Here is a 17,195-nt window from a genome sequence, read left to right as displayed (position 1 = left end):
ACCTAGATTCACAAAAAAGGCAGGCAGAGTCTCATGAGAAGATGGCAATATCTATTGGCAAACTCGAGGCAGCCTATGGCAACATGACCAAGGCACAAGTCGATCTTCAGTTGGACTTCTAAAAGGAGAAAGCGAGAAACAAGAAGAAAGGCAAGTTTATGATCAAAATGTGGAGAGGCATCAAAGCCATCTTCAAATGAGGGGAGCCGAACAGGAAGATACATGTTGCTGATGATGAGGATAGCGAAGAGTACTCTTTCAAGTCGAGTGCTACTGCTGATAATGATGATGCTGATGATACTGATGATGATGAGGCCGAGAGTTCTCAGCAGCAGTGATTAGCCCTCTCCCGCAGTCTGCTAGTCTGATGCAGCCCTCAGGGACACCCTCAAACTACTCTTATTTTCTTTTGATATTGTGCAGTGAGGACACTGCAATGTTTTTAGTTGGTGGTGGCTTTAGGGAGTATACTTTATTTGTACATTGATGCTATATATGTTCCCTTGTCGGGTGTATGTTGTGGTATGGATATTGTGTGCCCTTGCTGGGCTTGTTTTAGTAGTGCTGCTCTTGTCGAGCATAGTTGTGATTGGTTGTACATTTGCAAGATTAGTCACTTTTGTTATTCTATTTTATTGTTCTTTCTTTACTTATTTTCTTTAGTAGTTTTTAGTTTATGTTATTTTTGTTCATTTAGTATTATTTTCTTTAAGTAGTTTTTGTTATTTTATTTTATTTCTTTAGTATTTATTTTATCTTCTTTAGTAGTTTTAATTTATATTTTAATTCTTTAGTAGTATTTTCTTGGGTTTTCTTTATGCTACGGTTCTTTCCCGAGGAACATTTTTGTATTGAACCGGGTGACTTTTCTCTATGATGGATGCGTGACGACTTTCTTAAGGGAGTTAGTCTTATTTTGTTATGTGGAGACTTTTGGATTATTTGGTACTAAGAAAATTAGTCTCTTGTATGTGAAGTGTGAATTAAGAATACCCCTCTGAATTTGCAGTTTTAAAGTAAAAAAGTGAGTTGCATGGGAAGAATAATTTTTGTGATAACTTTTTGGCTCTTTTGATGACTCTTTGCCCATTTGTTGGCATGATATTGCTCTAGATGCTCTTATTAAGAAGTGAAATTGATCTATCTTGATTAGTTCATGTGCCATGTGTGTTAGTTTTTATTATAAATAATTCTTGTATTTACTTCTATCATCTAGAACTTACCCAGTTGGTCTTTCAATGCTAATGTTAATTATGTTTGGTTGGAGAGCTAACCTTAGGCATTCTTTGTGATCTTTGAAAAAGCTTCTTTAGCCTTTCAAGCTTGCCATTGCATAAATATTATCATTAGTTTACCCCATTTGAGCCTTTAACCTTTTCTTTGGCCACCTCATAACAAACCTTTACCCTTTTGTGAAATAATTCCTTTTTTTTGAACCAGTCCCTCCTTGAATATTGAGAATGAGGCTAAAAGCCTAAGTTGGGGGTGTTGGTGTCAAGTTGGAATTTGGTAAGGTTGTACATTGAGGGTAGAAACATATACCTTAAAGTTGTTCATGTGAAATTATTCAAGCTCCAAAAGAAAATAGTTATATATAAAAAAAAATGGTGGATATATATAAATATGGAGTCTTGAAAAATTAGAGAGGTACTGTAAGGTGGTTCTATGTTGGTAACTAGATGTCAATAAAGGCGATGTGGTTTAAAAAGAAGCAAAGTGCAAAAAAAAGAAAGACAAATGTGAGTAGTATTCAAGGAGGGTGTAATCACTTGTATCTCAAATGCTTATCCGACCCTTCCCTAAACCTACATAACAAGCTTAAAAAGTCCTTATGGGATCTCCAACCGAATGTTCTTGAATAGGCGGCGAATTAAAATAAGGGCAAGCTTATGGCATAATATTTAGTAACACTTGAAATTCTTTGTTGAGAGTGAGTGTCTTTGTGCATTTGTTCCTTGTGTTGTATTTGTAAATATGGTAATTTTGGGACTTTCTTTCTTGTAAGGACACATGAATTAGGATGGATTGGTGACATTGATGTATCCCGAAATGAGTGAATTGAGAATATGTAGTAGACTAGTGCTTTTGAGTCACTTCTTGAGGTTTTTGTTGTCATTTGATTATTTTGAAACTCCTTTGCAATTTTTGGAAGTGTTTTTAAGTGAGGGAGTTATTTGGTTAAGATTCACGTGCTTGAGCCTAATTATTATTACCGACCAAATCCATAAGTATGGTGCTTAATCGGAGAATGTGATTTGTAAATGATAGCAATACTACTTGTGCTTTAAATGGTAGAACCTCATTGAATTATTGGTTTTGATTTGCTTGAGGACAAGCAAAAGCTAGAAGTTGGGGTGTTGATGAGTGGTGATTTTACCACTCATTCTAGTCTCTTTTCTTTAGTTTTTGTGTCCTTTAATTATAATATGAGGGCGTTTATGGTGTGTATTGTTAGATTTTCAGGTAAATGATTCCATAAAAAGAGTTGAATTCAATTGAAGTGGAATTGAGCAAACAAAGGTTGTAACAAAGCAAAACTCTTCAGTGTTTCCGCATCTGCGAAAGACTGGTCGCAGAAGTGACCTCGCATCTGTGAGGAAATGGTCTGCATCTGTGGAATTGAGCTACCTCGCCTGGGATCGCATCTGCGAGACAACAACCGCTTCTGCGGTTGCGCATCTGCGCTTGCAAGTCCGCATCTGCGGAACTAGAGCTTCCCTTCATTGTTCGCATATGCGATAGGCAATCCGCATCTGTAGAGCCGCACCTGCGAGGATCCTTCCACAATTGCGGTCATCGGGCTTCAGACCTGGGCAGGAATGATATTTCATATTTTCCCAACTCAAAACCCACAAATACACGACCTAGCAAATTTTTGGAAGATATCTTTGGCTTATTTTTTAGTCTCCTAGACTAGAGAAGACAAGTTTTGGAGCTAGGGTTCTTGCACACACACTTGGGGCTTGAAGATTTGACGCTTTTGGATGAGAATTTCTTACTCATTTATGCTCATTTCTTCATTTCCTTGTTTCGTATTGAATATTTAAGTGTGTAGTATTCTTTTCAACACTTGAATCTTGTTTATGAGAATATTCATATTTAAAGTGTGGATTAAATATCTTGTTGTGTTTATGTATTGAACGATTTTTATTTATTATGAAGTGAGTTATTGTTTCTTTAATTATTCTTGTTCTTTAATGTTTCCAAAGGGATTATCTAACCCTAGGACTCGCCCATTAACTTCGAATTAATTTTGGGAAAGATTATTTGGGGTTGGGTAAGATTAATTGATAAGAACTTGAGGCTTTAACCCTCACTTTATAGATTCTACCTAGGGATAGGATTGATCTACTTGTAGCCATATTCGGGTATGCTTAATCTCGTAATTGTTTTAGGGATAATTCAATTAGGATGTTTTATTAGTCTTCGGAAGAAGCTAATATAGAATTATTACCCGAGGCTAATTAATATAAACTTGCTCATATTCGTAAAATCGTGAAATACCTTGGATCGTTACTTGAGTGTAAATCCCGATGCATCCATGCTTGTAGCCATTGAGTTTTACTTTCTTTCTAGGTTAGTTTACATTTTCGCATTTAGCTATAATATTTCCACAACCAAATTCCAAGTGTTTGGCATTGCATAACAAGTGATAATTCTCTTACATTCCTAATCGCCTACATATTGTTCTCTGTGGGATTTGACCCCGACTCATAGTTGGATAAATTATATTACATGCGACAGTGTCCATTTACTTTTTAGTAGAGGATTTGGACGTCATCATCCCTTTGCACCTTAAGTTGGCCTCTTCGTGGGTTTGTCCTTAAAAGAAAACTATATTTTCCAATCTTAAGGTGGACATGTAATTCTCTTGAGAGTAATCTCTCCGATAGTCGGGTCACATTGAAAATAATCTCTCTGATAGTCGAGGTACATTGAGAGCAATCTCTCCGATAGTCGGAGAATATTGAGAGTAATCTCTCCGACAGTTGGATTTCACTTGACTGTCTACGGTTCCATTGCGTGTGCTTGGGGTAGAAGTTTTGTATAAATGTATCGCCATGCTATTAAGTATTTTTATTTAAATTCTTTTCTTTCTAAGAGGAGCCTATTCTAGTTCGCCTTGTGTCATCCGATTTTAGGGAATTCATTGGATCGTGAAGTTGCTTCACACCTGGCCATATCGAGGGAATGAAAATGAACTTGTCCCTAAAAAAAGAGAAAAGAACTGGAATGGGAGAGGATGGTCATTGAGAAAGATGCCTTAACAGGTTGGTCATCTGTCAGGACGCGAGTCTTTCTCTGCCGTCAACTCGATGTCGTCGTCACCTGCAATATAAGGCCAAAAACTTGACTTTACTAAACAAGCGAGAAAGGCCCTTTCTATCTAGAAATAGAAAGTGCTTCGAAAGGCGCCGGCTACCTTCTTACTGACAGCACAGTTAGGTGCTGGCACTCAATTAGTAGCGCTGGCACGTCACTCGGCTCCTCGGCTCACTTCGGGGAGTAGGAGAAAGGAAAGCGCACTCGATCAATTACCATTCCGCGTCATAAGACAAAAAGTCACCCGCAGGAGCTTAAAACCAATATCTTGGGGAAAGGCCTCTACTCTACGAACCAAGTCTTTCTGATAAGGCACCAACTTTCTTTTTTGATCCCTGAGTAGCATTTCCTTTCACTGAGTAATGGGCGAATGCTTTAACATAGGCGGATGTGGGACATAGAAAGAATAGATTCAGGTGCTCCTGAGTCAAGAGATTCTTCTCCCTAAATAGCATTCTTGTAAGTACAGAAGGAATCTCTCCTCGGTTGCTTCTTGAGCCAACAAAACTTTTGCTTGTCTTTCCTTGCTACTTTCAATCAATCAGAAAAGGAGGATTGAGCAGTGGCTTGGGAAATAAGACAACACTTGATGGGAATTGAGGAGTAGTAAGGAATGATAAAGAGTGAAATTCAGTCACCCTCTCCGCTTTAATTTCTTGAGAAGAATGGTACGAGTTGTAAGGAGTCTTGGTCTCGAGTCAAGCTGGGGCGTCATTTCATTCTCGTAACGGGAATGAGTGCACCGCAAGACCAGACAAGTTTCTCCCTCGCCTCACAGCGGCGGCATCTGTCTTTTAAGTCATTTCCTAAGATGACTCCTCTTATTCTACGATAATCCAAGTTGCAACGGCACCTCACGAACTTCTTACTGGGGCAGTACTATAATAGGCATTTGCAAGTGTTTGGATGCATGTGTATTGTTCATATTCCTGCGCAGTTAAGAGCAAAATTGTCCCCAAGGAGACCACTTGTGTCTTTCTTGGATATGCTCAGATTTTTCGCATGGATTGGATAGAGTCCCCTGATCTCGACATTCAAGCATGAATCCCTTGAGCGCTTCGGCGACGGATAGCAGCATGGGCAAAGCACTCTGCCGTGGCGAGCAAGCTACGGTCTAACGACCCCCTTGTTGTGTTGCATTTTGTGATCTTCCGCTTCAGTCTGCATTTTTCGGATAGCCGGGACCCGATATTGATTTTCGATTTAAATGTCAGCGTAAGGTTTGGGGTGGCCCATCTGATTAGTTCAGCTATCACTGTTGGAAACCCCAGCGGTTATTCGGCTGCGTCGGAAGGGACATCTTGAACTCAAGGGGAAGGGACCTTAATGACAACAAAAGAAGTGCGTGCATTTCCCGATCAAAGAATCCCTTGAACTCACCTCAATTCAACAAAGAAATTTCACACATGAACTCTCCTCGGGATTGGACTCTTTCTGACAGCCCTTTTGTCAGTGTAGATGAATCTTCTATCCAGATCTGATTTCGACCCGTCTTCCAAGACACCTTCAACCAACCGTAGAGATCAGGGGTGAGATATCAAAGTCGACCTCCTTGTCAGGTCAGATAGATGACTGGCATATAGAGATGCTTAAAACATCATTCTTTGAATAACTGAAAATAGAAGCGACGAAGCAAGGAGCTTAGCGTACCGTTTTTGACTACCTTCTCTGTCATGTCTAAAGAAAATACAAGAAAATAAGGAGAAATTACCTTCGCGTCAATGCTTTTAAGTCGTTAAAAATAAACTAAAAGTGGTTTGCAAACGCTGAAAGTGAAACTAATAGAATAAAGAGTATTGTAATTGTAGAAGTCATAAGCAGTTCTTGAAGGTGAATTGACGTTGTGGGATTGGGTATTTTGCACTCCGGATAGAATTCGACTACTGCATTGTTACTTCGTAATAGGATTGGTCTCGTCTCGGCAGCTATCGCAAGAATCCAAAAGCAACTCAGATTGCTATTTGGAATTGAAATGACTGGCGGCTACGACTTGTATTCAAATTGTGTGAAGCTTTGTATTCAAATAACGTCTGATGGTTTTGAATGTGCAGTTTACAATTGAAATACATTCAAATTGTGTGAAGTTTTCTAATCATTGCAATAAAAAAGGAATGTGATCCAATCATTACAATAAGTCTTGATTTTAGTTTCCTACTGAGGTATGGAGATGCACTGGCGCTACAACTTATTTTAAAATAAAAGTTTGCATGGTTTTGTCTTTGTCCTTATTCAAAGGTAAATGATTACTACATTGTTCAGGTAATTAATTGGATATATATATATGTAACAAATTACATGGTTAGTACTCTGCATTCTACTCTGGCATGAGACAAATTTGACAAGTTAGCAATACTTCGTGACCCGTTTTTGGTTATGACAAGCCTATACTTCAACAAGTCTTGAAGCAGGAGGAATTTGTAGGCATATAGAATTTATTAGATCTAAATTCAGTAAAATAAATTTGACCATTTTTAAATCTATTAGTCTAAATAAATATTTTTGGTTAATATAATTGGATTAAGTATATAAGTCCAATTTAATTGGGTTATAAGTGATGAGCCCACTTTATTAGGCCCAAGATGGTATTTTCCTAGAGGTTCAATGTCACGTGTCAAATGATGTGGCACGCCACGTCAAATGGAAGAGCCAATAGGAATATGCCACGTGTTAAAATGACAAGGCATGCCAAGTCACATTAAAAGGCTAATGAAATCGCGTCACGTGTGCAAGTGACATGTTCTGGCCAATCAAATGTGGTCATGTCACACTTCAATTTGATTTGTCGGAAAGAGTTTGTTCTTATCACAACTCCTCCCTTCCACAACTATAAATAGGGGTCTTAATAACCCAGAAAAAGGACCAGAAGTTATAACAAGAAGCAAGAGAGAGCTCGTGGATCAAACGCCGCAAATTTCTCTACAAGTTTCAAGTTTCAGGCAATCAAGTTCAAGAAATCAAGTTCAAGCTCAAGAACGAAGAACAAATCAAGGTCAAGTTCAAGCAATCAAGCTCAAGCTCAAGAACAAGATCATCGTTCGTGGCAACAACTACATATTCAAGATCAAGCTCAAAGGCCCTAAAATTTATTTACTATTAAAAAGAAGAATCAGAGGATTCATAGAGATTGTAATACTCATATTACTTGAAATCAAATACTACGATTGTTGCAATATTTTTTTGTCTTGATTTTATTTTCTCGACGCAAATTTATTGTCTACAGCTTGTTCTCGCGATTATAATACCAATTAAAATTGGGATTGAATCCCTTAAATTTTGAAATTTATCAAAGGTGAATATGGGCACATTCACCTGCCATGTAAACCTTATAAAGATGCATCTATGAGATGGTTATATATGCGATTATTATTAACCTGCAACCTGGTGTTTGCGAGGTAATTGCTCAATAATTTAATTTAGACCATAATTTTTAGATTTTCTATTCAAGACAGTTCATCTTGATAAGTTGGTTTACATCACAGTTGATTTAGCAAAATAATTTATTGAGTGCCTCCACTTAATAGTTAAACTATTGCTTATGAGAACAAAGTTATCTATATTAGTTTAATATACGTTATACACGAAAGTATATTACATTCTCCCCTCACAAGTGGTTTAGGTTCAGGAACCAAATAATTTCATCTTATTATTATTGATGCGCGGTGTATATTTTGATTAACACTATAATGCACAAAGATGAGTTTTCAAAGTTGAGGAAGCAAGTTAGTTTTTCAAACATGAGGGGAGACAGGATAACCAGTTGAGAAAAAGTTACGTGAAATGAATTATCATTTGTACATCTAGATCCTCGAATAAGATAATATGAATTTGAAGTTCATAAAAAGATAATTCATCTGCAATATATCGCAAAACGTGCCAGACGTATTTGCTGACCCAAAGAAAGTAACTATATTCTCACTACAAATGCTTCTATTAGAATAAGTCCTAGAAGAACAAAGACTATGGTACGCTTAAAGCGTATAGACAAATTGATTTCAAGTAAAATTCTTGATAAAGAAGATGAGCAAATAATCAAAATGATCATAAAGGAGGCAAGTGATCTAGAAGATCACATGACATAAAACTTCATAAAATCTCATGAGAGATTCAGGTACCTGAATATATGAATGGAGAGATCTCTATGTTATGTCTTTATGAAAAATAAGGAGGTTGGAACCGATATAAAATGTTTGTCGACGACATCTATAATAGCGCTAAATATATATATGAGGATCTTAAGTCTGGAGAAACAATTCAAGTAGAATTTGGTTTCATATGAAAGACATGTAGTTTTGGTTATATAGTTCAAACACTCGAAAGTATAAATTGAATAGGTGTGTGCAATCACTTTCATATATTTTATATGTCGGCATGACATGAAAACTTGATATAAATCTAAAGTCTATTTATATGGCTTATTTGACTATACTTATATGATAAACCCTGAAGGATTTCAATTGCTTGAAGCATATACAATTCTTGATCTTGAAGTACCACATCCTCAGTGCAATTTATGCACAAATGTATCTTGCTATAACTATAAGCATGATAATGTGATAGCAAAAATTCTTTTTGCCACTATGGAGATATTAAAAAGGTCATTTCACGACATTATATGAAGATATAATATATCTATCAAGAATGATGATTTTAATGTGCAATATATTCATTCTAAGTTAATATGGCTGATTTGTTTATCAAATCTCTACTAACGACCTTTTGAAGATGGTGCACAAGATTGGAATGCGAAGGCTCAAGGATGTGAATTGATAATCTCATCAGGGGAAGTTAATACGCGTTGTACTCTTTTTTCCTTATAAGATTTTATCCCACTGGGTTTTACTTGCAAGGTTTTTAATGAGGCAACCAAAAGACGTATTGTTAGATATGTGTACTCTTTTTCCTTCACTAGAATATTTTTTCACTGGATTTTATTTTAGTTAAGGTTTTAACGAGACACATTATATATTGAATAAACATTTAAGGGGGGAGTGTTATAAATATTATATTATTTATGGTAAATATCTATATATTAGAGAGATTTTTATTTGGTGGCTAAGTCACTTTTTCCCTATAAATAGAGAGGTTCTATTTCATTGTAATTCAATCCAAATTAATAAGAATTCTATCTCCCTACTTTTCTCTGCAATACTCTTCTTCTTCTTTTATTGTTTTATAACACCAGTCTAATATTTATTCATATAATTTTCAGTTTGCTCATAAAAATATTACACAATAGTCTAATGTTTGCAGTAACTAACATAATTTTAGACCGTGATCTAACGTTTTCTCATTGACTAAGAAACTAAAAGATAATTGCCGAAAATTTCATGATTCCTCCATTCACTAGCCCATTGACTTATTACTTTACTTTCTACTATCTACTATATAGAAGAGCCTTGGAAGCAGCCGGGGTCGTCATGCCAGCTTGCCGATCAAAGGATAATTTAGTCATTTTAGCTAAACTCTTTCACTTTATTTGCTTGTGCCGTGGGCTTTAATGTTTTATTATGGACCACAAATGACGAAAAGCCCAAGCCAGGCACATCTGACAGCGCCATTTTTGGGAGATATTTATGCCCCTAAAGTTATCACTTTACTACTTAAAATGCTCTTGGTATTGTTGAAATTTACGTAAATATTGAGAGGCTTTTAAATGTTCCAAATCAATGTCTGATGAGTTCTACATTGCAGCCTTTTGACTCATTTGGCATCGTGCTACGCGCCTATGTCTATTCAAAATATCGTTTGTTTATTGTCTCCATTTAGCTTTTGCTCACACATCAAATATCTATCCTCTTTCCAAAAACAAAACCTTTATTCAATCTGTGTGCACATTTTTATAGTGCTTCTAATTATTTTGCTAAAAAATAATTATTGGACAAAAATGTGGAAATAATTTTATTTTATTGTCGTCCAAAATGTATTACTCACGTAATGCAAAGGAATGTTTTTTGCTCAACAACTTGGGAATAAAAGTAAATTGAATCATGCACACAATAGTAATATAAAAAACTTCTGAAATGATCGACAAGCAAGCAAAGTTCAATATTTAAAAATTAAGTATTACGAGATAAATGTTGTGCAAATTTACTGTAATATTTTACAGGTATTAGTTTTTTACAATGATAGATTATATTAGTAATATCAACATAATATTTTAAACTTGTAAAACAAAAAATACCTAATAATGTAAGAGAAGGAAATTTACATTATTCTAATAATTTTATAAAAATGGAGAAAAACTTAAAGATTTTTTAGAGAAAATTAAGAGGAAAGGGGGTTTAACTGGGATCTAGATTTCCAGAAGGTGTTGATGGAATTTTTGTAACGACCCGACCGGTCGTTTTGAGTATTACAACCTCATTTACTGCTCAAATTGGGCTTTACAGTTGTTGTGTGACTTACCGGGGCAATTGGTTCGGGTCCGGTGAGGTTTTGGAATGAATTGGAACACTTAGTTTCAAGGTTTAAAGCTTAAGTTAAAATAGTGACCGGATGTCGACTTATGTGTAAATGACCTCGGAATTTAATTCTGATATTTCCAATAGCTCCGTATGGTGATTTTGGACTTAGGAGCGTTGTCACACCTCCACTTTTCTCGTGGGATAAGAAAAAAAAGAGTTTTTCCAATTTAAGTGACATTATTCGAAATGAGATTATTTATTTAATCAGAGTTGCCACTTGGGATAATTTCTGGTGTCCCAAGTCACCGATTCATTTGAAATCCCAAATCGAGGAAGTTTTGACTCTGAATTACGGTCCGCGAACACAGAAGACCGGGTAAGGAATTCTGTTAACCCGAGAGAAGGTGTGAGACACTCTCGGATTTCGTGGTTTTAGCACGGTCGCTTTAATCATACCTGGCTTAATTAAATTATTTAATTACTCATTTTAGAACCTATGTACATTTACCTTTTTACCGCTTTTAATTGCTTTATTATTCATAATTATGGAATTATCTTGAAACGAATCACGCGTACGTGTATTCGTTTTGTTTGGTATGTCATGAATCATGTCACGCGTACGTATACACAATTAATAACACTTTATTATTTTTAAGATTGTTTTGTCAAAGTTGCGCGAACGCATACTTTGCCTTTAATTTTGGAAATCGTAACTATGTCACGCGAACGTGTACATAATCACGATAATTCGATTAATTAAGAGCGCGCTTAAAGCATTCTAACATATACGAATTATTTACCTAGGTTTGAGATTATTGTAAAGCCTATGAATTATTGATATAAAATTGTGGAAGAGTGATGTAACTTAATTGCTAAGATATTACTAAAAATGTATTTAAGGGTTAGACCAAGAGATGTAAATTGACAGATTATTTCCTTAAACTTACTATATTTGTTTTTGTCTTATTCGATAACCTTGCCCTTAAAGATTCTGTGAACTAACTACAAATGATACAAATAGAACAACAAATTAGCTACATGAAACTAACCCGAGGAGCAAATTAAAGAAACATTTAAAGAAAACTAAAATAAACTTAGCATTGATACAATAGACAATTAAAGAAAACTATGTAAAAAACATTTAAGCATGTATGTCATGGAAACGAAACTGCCAAAGGAAAATAGTGAACAAAACCTATCTCCAAACTCATTTTTTTATTTTTTATTTTTTTATTTTTTAAGATTTACCTAAACTCAAAATACTATAAATTAACACAAAAAATAAAAAAAAAACTTATGAGCTACAGATAATCACAAATAGGCTATTACACAACCTAAGTTTTAGAGAACTCAGCTACAGTAGAACAACACAGCAATAGCTTTCGATCAAGGCAAATAAACACATTCAAAGACATCGCTAACAATAATTTAACGTAAAGAAAAAGAGAAGAATGAACCTTTAAAGTAAAACTCTCTTTTATATTGCAAAGTCTCCAGTAGAACACGTCGAATAACCACAAGCTAATAACCCAGCGAAAATCCAATGACGAATACTAAAAGTTGACTCAAAGAGGGAATCTCGAACGGACTCGGCAACCTCGATCGGACCCGCCGTACATCTACCTCAAATCAACCTCTCACTCCCCTTTTAATTTTATTTTTTTTTTTCAAAAAGATGGGCTGTTTTTGGATTGATTTTTGAGTTTTCTTGCTGGTTTCTTGGTTTCACGGGTATTTTAATGAAAGTTCGCCCTTTTTTTTTTTTTTTGCTGTTTGTATAGCTGGAGAAAAAAAATCTCTTTATGAGCTCCCCCTTCTCCTCCCTTTTTATCCCTGCCCCTTTATTCTATTTGTATTAAAAGTCTTATAGTTCCTAACTGTTTGTGTATGTGATCGTGGGATTAAGGGGATATAGGGGTTGGGACGTGAGTGTGTGCATTGGTGTAGAGTGGCGTGAGGGGTGGGGGGAAGTTAGGATTGTTAGCTTAGTCAAATAAGATTTTTAGAGATAAAGTTTGAGATCTTTTAACGCAACTTCATTTTCTTTACTTTTTTTTTTTTTTTTTTATTTTAAAAGATAAATTAAATTATAAATATAATAAGATTAACCAACATTTATTATTATATAGAAAAACTAAATATTTACATGTACTTTAAATAATACTAAGAAAAGATACCATAATTTATTTATTAAAATTCTAATTAAAAGAAACCAAATATGTTTTTTTTTTTTTTTTAATTTTCTTTTTCTCTTTACAAATAGAAATAAAATTTGTACTATAAGTATGTGAATATCTTTGTAGTTTTTTTTTTTTTTTTTTTAATAAAACCTATTAAGAGTAAGATAAAAGTTTAAAATATTAAGATTAAACCTAAAAGAAATATTTACACTAAAATAGTATAGAATTTGGGTGTGGTAAAAAATTAGGTGTTCACAATATGCCCCTCTTTGCTTGAAAACATGAAGCGTTTTCAGGCAAAGAAAATGAATAAGGTGACTGATTTTTGACCACCCTATTATTTAAAAGGGAAAAAAAAATAAAAATAAGGTATTGCGACCGAGCCTTGATTTTAGGCAGCCTACATATCCCGGGTTATAAGGGAATCAGGTCACGTGTAGTTCAAGTGGAAGTAGAGTGATGGAGTATGCTTCGATGGAGATGCGAGTGAAGTTCCGTCGAAGTTTCGGTCCGCGGTTCCTACTATTACATCAAAATGAAAAGAAGATTACATACTCTTAAAATATAAGAGTTACAAAATTCCTATCTTAATGCCATTTGAAGTCTTGTCTTAATTCTTGACTTGATTCCCCCATTGACTTTAGACTGAAATTTGATGCTCTCGATGCAACAAACTATGAAATATTCTCACAGCTTGTTCCTTGATCAGATGATAAGAGGATGGATCTTGAGACCCTATGTCTCTGCATGCATTACGTCAAAGCTGGTTTCGCTGGTATTGAGATCAAACGTTCCACTTTCTCTGGAAAGAGCTGAAATCTTATTTTTGCACATCCAATCTGTGCTTTGCAGAAAAACCTACAAGCCATCACAAACAAACAAAACGAACAAAAATTTTCTGCCCCAGTTTGCACTAGGAAATTTTTGTGAGTTATTGAAAATACATTAAATTATCTTTTTATTGCAAAATAAAGAATTGAAAAAGACATGAGATTTTTTTATAATATTTTATAATAGGGATTGTCGTACCCTATGTTAACAAGAAATGCAACCATGGGATGTAGTATCCTGTATTGGCAATAAGGTGAGGCTCTTGGCACTCTAGGATGCTACTAGGGAATGTCGTACCCTATGTTGAAAAAACAAAAAAAGTAATGCAGCCAGGGGATGTAGTACCTTGTGTTAGCAATAAGATGAGGCTCGTGGCACTATGGGATTCTACTAGGGAATGTCGTACCCTACGTTGGTAAAAACTAATGCAGCTAGGGGATGTAGTACCCTGTGTTAGCAATAAGATGAGGCTCGTGGCACTCTGAGATGCTGCTAGGGAATGTCGTACCCTATGTTGGCAAAAAGTAATGCAGCCAGGGGATGTAGTACCCTGTGTTGGCAATAAGATGAGGCTCGTGGCTCTCTGAGATGCTACTAGGGAATGTCGTACCCTATGTTGGCAGTAAAAATGAGGCTCGCGGCACTCTGGGATGCCACTAGGGAATGTTGTACCCTATGTTGGCAGTAAAAATGATGCAGCCAGGGGATGTAGTATCCTGTATTGGCAAAAGGATGAGTCTCGTGGCACTCCAAGATGCTACTAGGGAATGTCGTACCCTATGTTGGCACTAAAATGCAACCAGGGGATGTAGTACCCTGTGTTTGGCAATAAAATGAGGCACGTGGCTCTCTGAGATGCTACTAGGGAATGTCGTACCCTATGTTGGCAATAAAATAAGGTTTGCAGCGTTTTGAGATGCTACTAGGGATCGTCGTACCCTATGTTGGCAGAAAAAGAGAAAAAAATGCAACCAAGGGATGTAGTACCCTATATTGAAGATAGGGTATTGATTCCCTATAATGAAACTAAAAATAACATGATTACATGTATTAGGAGAAAATCAAAGATTTGAGAACTTCACTTGGTGGTGTCCGTCTTTTCACGAACTGTTTCCTAAAATTGTTATGTTCTTGTTCTAAACAAAGAAAGATTTGTTAGTTTTAAAATGGTGGTCGGTTTGTGGCCTTGATTTCTTGGGCGACTTGACCTTGCGTCTATTACACTTGTTAGAAAAACTGACTTCGTCGATGATTGTATAAGTTGCATGGAGATTCTGTCTTTTCTTTCTGGAGATCTTCTTTCTCAACATCAAAACCTAACCATTTTGCGCCTATCACCATTTGTGTTCATGGTGCAAACAACCTTGCTTTCCAAAAATCTTTTAACTGAGTAACTTTTGTTGACCCTTGGAACATTATTTAGTCCTTCCAGCCTTTTTCTCGTCAAGGAAAATCGCAGATGGCTTTATGCCTTTTCCTATACGGTTTATGCCCAGCAATCTTTGCTTTATATAACGGGAAAACTGTAACCAATTTTGCGGCCTTTTCTTTGCTTTGCTTTGACAAGATTATACTGAAAGGGACTCAAAAAAAAGTAATGCGAAAGAAAACAAGAAGGTGACCTAATAGATATTATAACTTAATCAAGAAGTGTCCCTTTCAGAAGAAAAAATAAGAAAGGACTTATCTAGAGGAAATATGCTGACTTCAATGAACATGACATGCACTTTGGACTGGATGCCCGATCCGTTTGAACCGTCTAATTCTCGAAATCTGTTGTAAACTTAACTTTGAAACTGAGTTCTTTGTCTTGACCATGCTTGTGTCGGGATGTACGAAGCCTTAAATCGATTAATGATGCCCTTTGTGGGTTTTCACCAATTGACCTCTCTCATCTATCTTTCTCTCAACTCACCATTGCCTTATAGTGCCCGTGAGGGTTTTCACCAATAAGACTCTCTCATTTATTTTTCTCTCTTTACAATGACTGAGGCATCACCCGTAGTATACTGACTTAGCATTCTCGAAAGTTGATCAGAAGGTCTTAGCAGGGAAAGGTAAAAAGAAATACTCAACTGAATTACAACTTTTGGACCCATTTTGATGGAACAACCATCGAAAATAAAATAAAACCATGCCCCAGTTTATTTGAATACTTAGGACATGTGGATTTTTGTTTTGGTGTGACCGAACCCCAGAGTGAGGCTGCCTACGTATCCTTTCGGAATCAGGTCAGACGTAGTTCAATGAACATGAACTTGTTTTGATGGTTTTTTTTTTTTTTTTTTTTTAAAATACATTGGTTCCAAAAGAGGGGAAAACAAAGAAATATAAACAAGGCTTCAAAGGGATAACTAGGGTTGACCAGTGTTTGGTAGCGAGAATGATAGCCTTTCGTCATCCCAACCTGAGAATGCTAAATATAAGAATGCCCCAACATAGCCATGTCATACATAGTATCTCTTGACCGCATCTGCGTTGACGGATATATCAGTCACCTTTCCTTCTATATCTACCAAATGTAGAGCTCCTTTTGTCAATACTTTCTTGACGAGGTAAGGACCTTGCCAATTCGGTGCGAACTTTCCTTTTGCTTCTTCCTGGTGCGGAAAGATACGTTTCAAAACAAGTTGTCCTACCTCGAATTTTCTTGGGCGCACTTTCTTATTGTAAGCGCGTGCCATTCTTTGTTGGTATAACTGACCAAAACAAACTGCCGCCAAACGCTTTTCATCAATCAAATTCAACTGTTCCAATCGGGACTTCACCCATTCAGTGTCCTCAATCCCTGCTTCAACAATGATTCGGAGAGAGGGAATCTCAATTTCAGCAGGTATGACCGCTTCAGTTCCATAAACCAATAAGTAGGGCGTTGCGCCAACTGATGTACGGACAGTTGTCCGGTATCCCAAAAGAGCAAAAGGTAGTTTCTCGTGCCATTGTCTAGACCCTTGGATCATCTTCCTAAGAATCTTCTTGATGTTCTTATTTGCAGCTTCAACAGCTCCATTAGCTTTGGGACGGTAAGGAGTAGAATTGCGATGCTCAATTTTAAATTGTTCACATACCTCCTTCATCAGATGACTATTCAAATTAGCAGCATTATCTGTAATAATGGTTTTTGGAATACCGAAACGACAGATAATGTTGGAGTGAACAAAGTCTACTACTGCTTTCTTGGTAACTGCTTTCAATGTAATAGCTTCCACCTATTTGGTGAAGTAATCAATTGCAACCAAGATGAATCTGTGCCCATTTGAAGCTTTTGGCTCGATTGGGCCAATGACGTCCATTCCCCAAGCAACAAAAGGCCAAGGAGCCGACATAGGATACAACTCTGAAGGAGGCGAGTGAATCAAATCACTGTGAATCTGACACTGGTGGCACTTGCGAACAAAACAAAAGCAATCTCGTTCCATAGTAAGCCAATAATATCCTGCCCGAAGGATTTTCTTTG

The 17,195-nt window shown here is 36.2% G+C and overlaps 1 protein-coding gene across 2 annotated transcripts in view; it reads right to left on the bottom strand.

Annotated features, from left to right (window-relative positions):
* Positions 1-17,195, bottom strand: part of LOC104101101 (expansin-like A2) — a 169,559-nt gene that overhangs the window by 135,507 nt on the left and 16,857 nt on the right. Inside the window, exon 1 of one of the 2 annotated variants that reach the window (XM_070186398.1) lies at positions 11,678-11,686. The exons of the other annotated variant lie outside the window; for it this stretch is intronic. The gene's annotated coding sequence lies outside the window, so the exon portion shown is untranslated. Of the gene's footprint in view, positions 1-11,677; positions 11,687-17,195 lie in introns of those variants that run through there. 2 annotated transcript variants of the gene reach the window in all.

This window comes from Nicotiana tomentosiformis, chromosome 1 (assembly GCF_000390325.3).
Source record: "Nicotiana tomentosiformis chromosome 1, ASM39032v3, whole genome shotgun sequence".
Classification (NCBI taxonomy): Eukaryota; Viridiplantae; Streptophyta; class Magnoliopsida; order Solanales; family Solanaceae; genus Nicotiana; species Nicotiana tomentosiformis.
The sequence above is the reverse complement of the archived record's forward strand: the minus strand, read 5'-3'. Positions and strand labels throughout refer to the sequence as shown.